This window comes from Agelaius phoeniceus, chromosome 1 (assembly GCF_051311805.1).
Source record: "Agelaius phoeniceus isolate bAgePho1 chromosome 1, bAgePho1.hap1, whole genome shotgun sequence".
Taxonomy (NCBI): Eukaryota; Metazoa; Chordata; class Aves; order Passeriformes; family Icteridae; genus Agelaius; species Agelaius phoeniceus.
This window is the reverse complement of record NC_135265.1, coordinates 26,187,927-26,200,115: the sequence shown is the minus strand read 5'-3', so window position 1 is coordinate 26,200,115 and position 12,189 is coordinate 26,187,927. Positions and strand designations below refer to the sequence as shown.

Genomic DNA, 12,189 nt, shown 5'->3' with positions numbered 1-12,189 from the left:
TAGCCGGGCAGAGCCGGCTCGCCGCTGGCACCCCGCGGGAAGGCGCCGGCGTTTGCGGGGAGCTGCGGGGGCGAGGGCCGGGGCTGAGCGGCCGAGGGAGCGCCGCTGCCCCAGCCCAGCACCCCGCTCCCACCGCAGCCTTCCTGGGGCCGAACCCCGGCGGGAAAGCAAAGACAGCACACACACAGCCTTTGCCTACTTCGGATCGGTAATGACTTTCCCCCCTACTTGTTCTAAAACAACGAAACACAGGCTTACCTGAAGTGGTTTTTATTTTCACAACAAGGGATATTCCCTGCATTGCACACACACACACAACGCATGCACACGCTCGCACACACACACACACGCACACACACACACACACACATTAACCAATAGAAAAGCCAGATATGAGGGTTTGATGCTCTGCTGTGACATGGATAATTGTTGCATCGTGTAACTTCCTACATCTTGGTTTTAATTTGCAGTGAACCAAACAAAGATATTTGCAATTTTTAAATAAGCACTCTATGTAATAAATGGGAACATTGTGCATGAATGCTGTTTCTTTCCCTTTTCTTTAGAAGACATTATTAGCTCTGACAGCATGCAGCTCAGGTTTGGAGGAGAGGATTTTGTAAAGGGATGATAGACAGGAAGGGCAGCAATCATGGGCTTCTTGGGCTAAAGCTTTTTTTCTTTTTTATCAGAATGTTCTGTTCGATGCCATTTATCCTTGATGATAGAAAATTGCTCTGTTGCCAGGACGCTGCTGCTGAAATAGAGGGCAGGAGCCACATTTCCATTTTGCAGCTTGAAAGCTATTCAAATGAATTTGCAGAAAGGGGGAAAAATCTAGAGATAAACAAATGAGAATAAATCGAGTTCCCCTTTCCTCTATTTTCTTTCTCTTTTTTCTTCCTTTTTTTTTTTTTTTTTTTTTTTTGAGGTTCGTATATGTGTACGTGTGAGGGACCTATTCATTTTCTACATAAGGATTTTAGTTCATCAGTGTTTGCAGCACCTGGAAAGTGCTCCAAATCAGGGAACACTTATTTTGCTTCTGTTCCCACCGCTGAACATATAAACATATTAGAGAAATTTACGTGTGTGTGCAGATATGCAGGCACCCGCGATTTCCTTACACGTGTGTATATACAGCCAGATCCAGAAATACAGTGCTGTGTGTTCCTCTGCGTGGATACCAAAGCCATGCACCACCACCTTACAGTAAATGTGATTTCTCTCAGCATTTATTTGTTGATTCTGGTGAAATACCTCGTCGTTTTAAAACAATTAAAATCTATGCTTAACTTATAGCACTGTCCTTCCATCATAGCTAATAGTGTGGGAAATCTTCATTTTCCCTCCTAGTCCATTTAGATATTTCCGGAGTCCCAAGGAGAAGTAATAACGTATCTGGCTATAATCCAGCACGCAGCCCAAGGGCTAATATTTAATCATTATTTTTGAATTAAGCATTGAATAAAATAAAGCCAGAAACATTATTTATAAATTGGAATGAATATAATGACAAGTAATTATGCTCTTCCTTCACTGGTGATTCAAGGCTCAGCTCAGCTCCTCAGTTCAAATCCAAATAAATGAAATGTGTGAAGCCTGTTAAACACTTTCATTTCATTTACTTGTCCAGTCTGTAGGCTGCTGATGTGTCAGGCTGGAAATATTGGACATACCTTGACTGGGGCTGTAAAAACTCTCAGAGGTCTGAGGGCCCACTTACCACAAAATAACTTTAAATGAATTCTAACTTCACTTCTCTGAGTAAAAGCCGGTGCCAGTGAGTCATGGGGTTGAGAGGATTATGCAGCCTTCCCTTAAACATAGGATTTTAAACGAGCATAATATGTTTGATGACATACTATATTTGATCACCTTGGGTTTTTTTCACTATGTCACTTCAACAGAGTTTCACCTCCTGTTAATCTATAATTAGCATGTTGGCTTCAAACATGATGTATTTTAAAGTGGCATCTTATTAGATGTGGGTTCCCTTCTGCAAGGAAGAAAATTCTGGAAGTAGAAAAGAAACAAACAGGACTGAAAAAGGAGGATTGATTTATTGGCCTTGGCCAACAGCTTTTCCATAAGTGTCCAAGCAGTCAGGCATGTGACTTTACTATTGATTTTTAAATCTCCCTTCAGCTGAAAAGTTCAACGCGCAAATAATATTAAACTCTAATCACTGCTGCTATTAGATTAGGCTAAACATGGGGATCCGCGGGACCGGCCGTGCCCAGCTCTTCCCCCGGCCCGGGGCAGCGTCGTGCCCCCCGTGCCGCGGGGCTCTGCGGCGGGACCCGGGGGCTGCATTCCCGCTCCGCTCCTGCCGAAGCCCGATCCGGGGGCGAGGGCACCGCGGGGCCCCGACTGCGGCACCTCGGGGAGGGCGCAGCGAGCGGAGCGGGCGGCCCTCGGGGATCCACGGCCTCCCTTCCCCGCGTCCCTCTGAGGGAGCCGGGGGCGGCCGAGCTGCCGGGGCCGGGCGGGAACGGCCGCGGGGCCCCAGGCGCGGCGCACCTGGGGGGACTTCCCGGGCCCCACGGGGCTGGCGCCGGGCAGGCGGCGGAACCCGCCACGCCGGGAACGCGCCGCGGCCCCACCCGCGGCCCCGGCCCGGCCCGGCCCGGCCCGGCGCCTGTGGCTGCAGCTGCTCCGGTGTCAGCAGCGCGCTCGGCTGCCGCGGCCCCCGCGCTCTGTCATGCGGGCACAGGCGGCGGGCAATGGCACCAGTCCCGCCCTGATGCCGGGCGGGCCATCCCAGCCGGTCCCGGGCTGCTCCTGCAGCCGAACGAGCGCTTTGCGGGAGAGATCCATCGGCGGGGGCCCGGCTCCCCCTGCCAGGTGCCTCACTGTCAGTAGAAAGGGATAAATTTAAATTCGAGGGCCGAGATTAAAGCCGGCCTGGCCTAGTCTCCTGCTATTATCTGGGAGATGAGAGCCTCTGTCTGGGCTTCCTCCTGCCATCCTTAATGTGGGGACTTGGGCTCAAGGAAGTCAGTGCCTGCACGTTTAAGTGATTGTGCGTGTCAGCCCAAATATCTCTAATACCCTCTGCGGTTCAGAGGGTGACAGTGCATTTTCAGGCAGCAGGTGATTAGTTGTAACAATTATTTGTAGGTCTTTTGTTTAGGAAAAGTTAAGGCCTCCATGAGTCCATGCTTGCGTAGTGACCACTTTTGAGTACTAAAAAAGCAAAGATAACTAGAGCTGGGTGTAAAGTTTCAAAGGCACAAGCCTGAACAAAGAAGTATGTAGACAAGAGATGAGAAAAGCCATGGAACTGCCAGGAAATGCTAGAACCACCAAAAAAAATCCTAAGACCAGCAACAAAAAACAACAACACAAACTAAACCCCCCAAAAACACCAAAAACCAAAACAAAGCACCAAAACCCCACCAAAACCCACCACAACTTTGCCAGTAATGTACTTGTAATGTGAACCAGATTGTCACAGAAGGCAAAATGGGTCACAGACTAGTGAACCTTGGCTGCAGCCTGCCCCTGTTCACAGTAATTTCCTTGGTGGTGTGCAGCAGGCCATGGTGCTGCAGCCCAGCCTACTACTCCATTTCTCCTCTCGTGTCTGCAGGGGCTTACTGGCAGGGAGCAGGGACATGCTGGTACGGCAGCAGGGCATTTCACAGCCTCCCACCTCCTGTCCCTGGGCAGGGCTGGCTCTCTCAGCCCATTACTTGCCATACAGACCTGGTCATTCTCTTTTGTCACAACCATCCAACACAGTGCATAATACTGCGCTTTGCTCCTCTAAGTTGTCAGGCTTGCACTGTCTTTGTCTTGTGGAAAAAAATGTGTGTGGCCATGTGATTAAAGCATGTCTAATCATGAGTTTACCTAAGGAACTGAATTTGGGTTGCATATGTAACCAACCTCATGTCTGGCACTTTCTACCTTTTGAGTGACTAACTTCACAACCTTATTGTTCTCTTGGCTTAGAGGTATAGGTGTGTGAGAAAGATCTTAGTGTAAACCAAAGCAAAACCAGCAAGCCTGACATTTTTATAATGTTGGCTTTTTGTTGTTTTGTTTGGCTTTTTTTTTTTTTTTAATGAAGGCTGTCCATAGTTTGGTTTTATGCCCTGAAAGCAGAAGTTTGTCTTCTCTTTGAATTCTAGCAGACACAGTGCCTAAGAAAACCTCTCCAATTTGGGTTCAAACACAGCCACAGTTTCATGAGAATGGCTTTAACTCACAGCCCAGTTATCACTCCATCTCTGGCGCCTTCTCTTCCCCAAAAGAGAATTAGAATGCCACTTTTCTGATTACACTCATTTAAGAGATTAGGTTTGGGAACATTAAAGAGATAAACATTTGAATATGCATCTGTGTCCTTATTACCACTTTCAAATGGCTAGACCTTAATGGTACATTCCATCAGTAAACCATTAACTTCAGTTTAAAACCATAAAGTTTTTGCTATATAAGAATCTTTTAAACTGACTTACATTGTTAATTAAGGGCTTAGGAATGCATGAAATCTTCAGCTTACAGATCCACAAACTTTGTGAGACTTCTGTCACTGAGAAAACCACAGACCTGATTTGGTTCTCCAAATTAACACTGGCTTGAGCAAACTAGATTTTAATTTCTTAACAAGTTCTTTCGCATTTTCAAATGCCAAATAGTTCTGCATTCAGGCTGGTCAGATTCAATACCAGTATACTAGTTTATTTCAGCTCCTTCTGGGCTTCTTTGCACCTTCCTTGGGGAATCCTCTTCTCCAAGCAGCAGATCTGCTTAGGGGACCAACTCAGCCAGGTATGGCATCAGAGTAAGGACAAGGTATATACATTCAGACTTCTGAGGTTGAGGAACATTCCAGATCCATCAAATATACAGTTTTTAACTTTTTAAAAATTTGTGTTGAAACAGTTTCAGAAAGTTACCTTGGCAGAGGGCTGTTGTAGGAATTTGCTACTGTTAGGCAAATGGTAAAGCTTCTGGGCTATAAATGTTTCTGTGTTCTATACTGAGTGATTCCAGAGAACTCTCTAAGGTGCTTTAATGGCTCCCCCATCACGGAACTTTCCAAACACAGCACCATAGGTAATCAGCTGCATGTGAAGACTGATGTTTTACCATCAAGCCATGCATGTCTCAGGTGAACCTTAAGCAAGGTCAGACAACAAACAAAAATTCATTGTAGTTTTATTTGAAAGCATCCATGGCAGAAAGTTGTCATATTGGCTGCTTCCAGATAGCCCAAGATCACACACATGTTTCTTAAGCATTTAAAAACTGTGGAGTTAAGGAAAATTAACCTAGAGTTTGTAATGAAAACTTCTTTTTTTCCTCTCTGAGTGACTCAGTAAACTGTGTAATTTTTTGTAGGCTGCTAGTGAAGAACTTTCCCCAGCCACCACATGAAAAAAACTTCACCAATTTTTATAATATTTCATATAAAAAAGAAGCACACCTATGGTTATATTTTGCAATGGTTGGTTGTGGCACTGAACAGTTACTGTACCAGCTACACAGACGTGAGATCTCCTTATGAGGTTAAAAACCTGAAGATTTTTATCATCTACTGAAGACAGTAGGAAAACCTTATGTTGTCTGTATGGGTATTTTCCCGGGCTTTCAGATGACTGAGCAGTTCCTGCCCCACTGCTGAATATTCCCACCCTTGGGAAAGACACATTTGCTCACCATCCATGGTGTCCTTTTTGTGTTGCAAATGTGAAGGGAAGTGCGAGCTGGCTTTGCTCAAGCCAAGCACTGTTGACTACTGGAGGATAAATTACATCTGTTCATTCTACCGATATTATAAATTAGATACAAATTGTAATAATTATGCTTAATTGCTACTTAATTACTGATTAAAAGAAACGGTTTTATGATTCTTTATTACAATCCCATGCATTTTTTTCCAAGGATGTTTAATCAGGCAGACGTTCTGAAGAACAGCCACAAATAATATTTTAGTGGTAGGATTAGAAAGACGGTGTTGTGCACACCATTTTGAATATAAGCATTTGCATATGACCTAAACTTCAATACAGTTGGAACATTTTTGTCCAAGTGTTGCCAAAAAAATGTGCAGCTTTTCAGAACAAAGATATTGCAGATATCCAGAGCATGCTAGGACACTAAATTCGCAATGCATTCCCTCCCCTCCTCCCCGCCCAGTATCAGAGCCCTTTGTTAAGCAGATGAACTTGCAGGCAGCATAAACAAGAACTTTTAAAATATACCTGGGATTTTTGCTCTTACCAGTAAAGTCCTTAGTTCAGTCAATCAAGAGGAAGAGGGGGACGATTTTTTTTTTTTGGTGTTTGGTTGTAGAGTAGGGAAAATAGATGGAGATTTGTCTGCTTGAATCCAAAGAACCAGGTGAGTAATTAATCATGATCATGTCTAGATAATTGGCCAAAGAGCAGCAGCAGGGTTGAGCCTACATTTACAGCTTCGAGATAACAGCTCATGGATATCAAAATGATTTTGACTGTTCAGCAAATGCTGATTTGGGCCCCATTCTTCTATATGTATGAATTGACTCTCCTTTTTAAAGTCAGCACAGACATGCTGCTAACAACTGTTGATATTGGAGTCTAGGTACTTACAATCTAAAAAAATCCTATTCTGTAGCTATGAAGTCTATTTAAAATAATTTTCCAAGCATTAGAGAGACAAACTGCTACTAGTGGTTTAGAGTGTTGGATTAATTATGCCCATTGCACTACACAATATAAAGCACTTATGATTACTACATGGATTGTTTTTCTGGGGGGAAGGGGAGGGTCTTGACATTCAGAAAGGAAAAAAGTAATCACCTATTTTTTTATGTCTCTGCTTGTTACAGACCCCATTGAAGTCAATGGGAGCGTTGCCATTTGTTTGTGTGGGCTTCCATCAGGTCCTGTATATGCTGCTGTGAACTGGAGGGGGAAAAGGAGTATTCTTAAAGGGAAGAGAAGCAAGAGGGGAGGAGTTAAACAGAGGTGAAGAATAGAGCTCTTTGTCTATTAATTAGGGTTTACATGCCTTGTGGAGAGCAGCATTCCTCCAGCACTGGGTCCCTCTGCCCCACTATTTCATTTTTACATCTTCTGTGCTAGTTGCTCTTCAGATCAATATATGCTCATGTATTATGCACTGAGTAGCACTAACCATGGCACTCCACTGCTCTGGTGCATAGGAAAGGAAGGCATTGAGTTGGACAAGCTTCTCTGGGGTCAAAAATGCTTTTTGTTTCTGAAGATGATGCCCACTCTCCCTGAAACATATTGTCCAGGACAACACCTACACATATCACAAGAATTTTTCTCTGAGTTACTCTATCTAATCACTTGTTGCCCATGGAGAAACAAAACCTGGTGAAACCATGGAGTTGTCCTGATGGAGTCTTGCCAATATGCTTCAGCTGAAACTGGAAGGGCTCACTGGACAGTGCTAGTTCATTCCCATGTCCATTTTCTCCTGGTTACACCCAGCAAAAGACAGTGACAATTGGTTGCAATTAGAGAGGAAAAGTGCCATTGTATTTGACACTAGGCTGGACTCTGGGGATGTTCTGTTGCTGGGTGTGTCTCAAACTGCTGGGTGACCTCGGGTAAGACATTTGGGACTCAGACTTATGATCAGTTTATAACAATTTAACAAGCTATTGTGTCTCAGTTGATCAGCAGTGACTGTCCTTGTGTGCACTTTCACCCAGAGCAAACGGGCTGATATGACCCAAAGTGTAGTTATATGAACAAATAATTAAATCAGTGCAACCAGCTCTGCTGCCATGAGATCGTATCCCTGAGAAGGCAACTAATCTGGTTTAAAATTTGTGAGGTTTTTGTTTTGTTTTGCTTTACTTTTTTTTCTGGGTTGTTTTTAATCTTCACCAGTTCCCCAGTGCATGTCACTGGAGGAATGTAGGTCTTTTTGTAGAAATGTTGGGCATAGAGTGGCAGTGCTGATTTAACCTGTAGTGAAACAGGTCTGGTTTCTTTGCCATTACTGTGGAGTAAGAGGATGTGCATGGAGCGAGCAGATCAACTGGTTGAAGATATTTCAAAGTCCTTGTGAGTCTGACCAATCAGATCCCAATCAGCAAAGCACCTAAATGTCTCTATGAATCATAGTATTTGTTTCTCATGTGAAAAGGGAGGAGGTTTCACCTCCCTCTTCTTTCTCTGTCCAGACTGTAAGTTGCATCGTGGAAATTTTCACACTCCATGTTGGTACAGAGTCCAATGCAGTGATGGACTGTTCTTATCAGAGGTTTGCATACAAGTAAAGATAAATCACAAGACTGACAGAGGGGGAGGTGTGTTCACCTGTCAGTGGAGAAAAGCAGAAGGCAACAATCAACTTCTGAATTCATAGGCTTTGTTGTCTGCCAATTAGCACTAACCTCAGAGTAGCGATAAAGGTATATCCTGAGCCTCCTTTCACTAGGCAATTTCCCTCAGTAAGATTTTTAATTATTATCTGAAGTGCTTTATTTATAATTATTTTGGTAGAGAAACATTATCTTAATAGTACAGTAACGTGAATTACCATTTTACACCACACACACACACACACACACACATATACTTGCCATTCTTGGGGCAGTATTTTGCAGCAGTTTTGTTTTTTGTTGGTCAGGCAAAATAATGTGCATTTGTGTGAGTTAAGGATTACATAGGACTACTTGAGAGCACTGAAGAAGGATGAAGTCAAAAAAGAGCTCACAGAGGAGGACAGGTATCTACTACCACAAAGAGGAACCTGCTCCTCAGGAGCTGCAAGGTTATGTCTCAGAGAATAGGAAAGATGAAGTCACTGGGTTGTGAAAATAAAACACTTCTTGCAGAAAAGGCTGTACATAAATTTTATTGTATCAAGTTATTTTCATGCTTATAAGTCTGCTGAAATGATATGTATTAGTTTCAAAGAAATTGTTCAGCTGGTATGCAGTCAAAAGCAGAGTATTTACAGTTTGTTCTTAGGTGCTGAGTAATAATGATGATGTGTTGGTTCTTATAATTATGATCATATTTTACTATGACAGTAAATACTGAAGTTTAAAAGAATGTGCAAAGAGAGGGATCTGGATGGGTGACAGTCAAGCTGTCTCCCAACTCCTCTAACAAGGGTTCACACCACCATGTTCCAGGTCTCTGAGATGATTTCTCTTCTAATGTAGTAGCTGCTAGCTAGCAATTAAATTTCTGTCTATAGAAAATGAGTCCAGCTGGCTTTGCTTCCTCTCCCTTGAGAAATTCTTCAAAGTTCTAGGTTCCCACAGCAAGGCTTCCATGGCTTCAAAGGCATAATTTGGCACATGCCCACTGGGCATGCGTTTGTCAAAGTACACACACAAAATTTTACTGTTGAAGATCTGTGCCCCAGGGAAGCTTCCACTCTGAGGTGAAATTACTTCTTTCCAAATGCCATACTTGAACTATGAAAGGATACACCCTTTAACATAATAATAGTGACTTCCAAATGCAAAGACATAGCCTCTGATTTACAGCAAGCATACCCACCGCAGATTAGCTCTTGAGATATCTGAAGGCAAAGTATTATAGCAAGAGCTATTTATCCTAGATTCTGCCTCATTACAAATCATCCTTGTACATTACACTGAAGGAATAATAAAACAACTGCCTATTATCCCTTACAGAGTGGCAGACAGATCAAAACGCTCTCATCTCTTACTAGTCCTCATTCAGACAACTGTGGCTCTGAAGTCTAACCTGAACAAGCCACACCTTTTTGAGACAGCACCAGTGCTCTTGTTTCTTCCCACCACACACAACTTTTTATGAGAGAGGAATACTGAATGACTAGTAGTGCTCCTTCATGCACAGAAGCCATGCGAGGTTTGTTCCTCATACCCACCCAAGCAGCCTGTCTAATGGCTCTTTTCTCTGAGAGCCCTCTATTCTCATGAGTTTACTGCATTTGACAGTGTCTTTTTTGACACACCCAAGAAAGGTTACACAAGTAACCACAGATGCCCTTGAGAAAGATTTTGAAGTATATCATGGCGCAGTACACAAAAACTTGTGTAGGCCTTGTCTGCTACTGTCCCAAAGTATGTGTCCAGACTGACTAGCTGTCTGGATTCCCACTTCAGTCAATGCAAAAAGACATCCTGTACTACTTTTCAGAGATGTCTGACTTTAAATTCTCTGTTAGGCTATGGTGATATGTTTCTGGAAGTGAACATCTACCTCCATCTACCTCCTAACTAAAAAGAAGGCATAGACAACTGCTTTATCCTAGATGCCAAATTCTTGGCTAAATCTAAGTAGATAGGTATAATCCAAGTGGATGAAACAATGCCCAGAGGGAAAGTAAAAATGTATTAAAGTTTCAACTGTGACTGGATATTTGCCATCCTAAAAATTTTGTTCTGTGCCTAGTTTGTGAAGGATCAGAATAGCTTCCAGTCAGACCAATTTTGTTTCTCAGTTACAGCTGTGGAAGCGCAGTATGGTTTTAGTGCTAGAGATCCAAATTATAACTGCTCTTTAGGAGGGTGATGTGTTCTTGTTGGTGGCATGGAAGAACAGAGCAGGTACACTTCAGGTTACTGCAGAGGTAATTTCTGTGCTCATCTCTCCAACTGATTTTCATCTCCTCAGCTTCAGCAGGAAGGCTGGTGCAGGGTTGAAAACAGTAAAATGGTAGACCCCTCTCTGGCATTTTATGTACCATTTGGTACATGACATCTGGTGTTATAGATTATTTCAGGGGAAGGAGTGGATGGGACCTTAAGCACCTAATTAGGGCTTAGCTGTATAAGCCAGCTTTGGGTATGAGGCTGAAGCACCTATACAGTGAGCCTGGAGGGACTTTGTTCTCACACAGGAACACTGCCCTGGATCTTGCCTCCCGCTTTTGTCTCACTGAACCTGAACCTCTCAGCCTGCAGAACAATAGAACCTTCTCAGTCTAGTTTTTGAGGGCTCGTTTAAGCTTTGGAGGAGCTTCTTTTAGTTAAAAATGGAGTGCCAGTGTTTCTATCTGGTAAAGCATTTTGTATTTGCAATAATTTCTGTACATATGACTTTTGATTCACTACAAGAAGATTTAATTCATTACAACATCCTTAGCTTTCTCAGGATACCATAGGTTTGTCTGTAGTCTTTCCTTTAGTCTGCTTTGTTATCTATAATATTTCTTCCTTTGACACAGATGGTCACATATCAGAGCTTGTTCTGGTTAGGAAGCTAAACCATTGATGGAGTCAGGCCCTTTCTTGGCTTCAGTTCTACCTATTTACAAAGAACATGCCAGCTTCCCTCTCTCAGCCTGCAGATGCAATCAAAACCACCAAAGACAGTATCTTTGCTTACAGCATCACTTTTTTTTGTGTGTTCAGTATTCCCAGTAAGTTCTCCCTTTAGGCTTTATGCCTGGATAGTTTCCTTTTAGCTGCTCTGTTTGGAGCTTATTTCTCTTTCTGTTTCAGCTACCTTGTTTTCTTGTACATGCATACACACAAATACACCCTTACCCAAAGCAATAACCATCAGTACCATCTGCCTACATTATTCAAGATTTAGGGTGTACTTTTGCCTTGTCTCAGAAACCTGTATTACCTCATCAAAGAACTACTTGGCTCTGTTATCTCAGATGAAGGGTGGTGGTTACTTCCATCAGCTTCAATGCCTCTTCTCCCAGTCTTGAACAATAGTACATGATGTTCACCCTCTCTTTGCCCTCACAAGATTTTCTACTTGCTTATCTTTTATTTATCTCTGTATTGCTTTATTTGGCACTAAAATACAGAATGGACGTGCTGGGACTAAATTCCCCTCTCACTGACAGTTCTACTATCTTCTGTCTCCACAGATAATAGATAGTGGAAATACTTTTGATGTACATCCATAAATGAAAGAAGAGATAGAGGTTTGTTTTCTTCATTTCTTTTGTCAAGTCCTACTAGCGTGTTTGTTTGTTTGTTTGTCTGTTTGTTCTCCTTTTGGTTTCTCTGATACCTCAGCTTCTTTTTAGCTGGCTTTTAAAGGGAGCTTGTAACTTTAAGCAACACCAAGGGATAAGACTATCTGCAGACTGCAAGGAAATTACATCTGAATTAAGAGAATAGAGGTTAAAGCCAGTTTTTTGTCTATCAAACAACCATCTCTGGAATTAGGAAAATAATGCTCTTACAGTTAGGAAGCTATTTGCTGTTAAAGCTTTTAGATGTTTCCCGTGTCAAACAACATCTGA

General features: G+C 42.9%; 1 long non-coding RNA gene across 1 annotated transcript in view; it reads left to right on the top strand.

Annotated features, from left to right (window-relative positions):
- The window catches only part of LOC143693542 (uncharacterized), a 69,543-nt gene that overhangs the window by 9,932 nt on the left and 47,422 nt on the right, over positions 1–12,189 (top strand). The window lies entirely within an intron of this gene.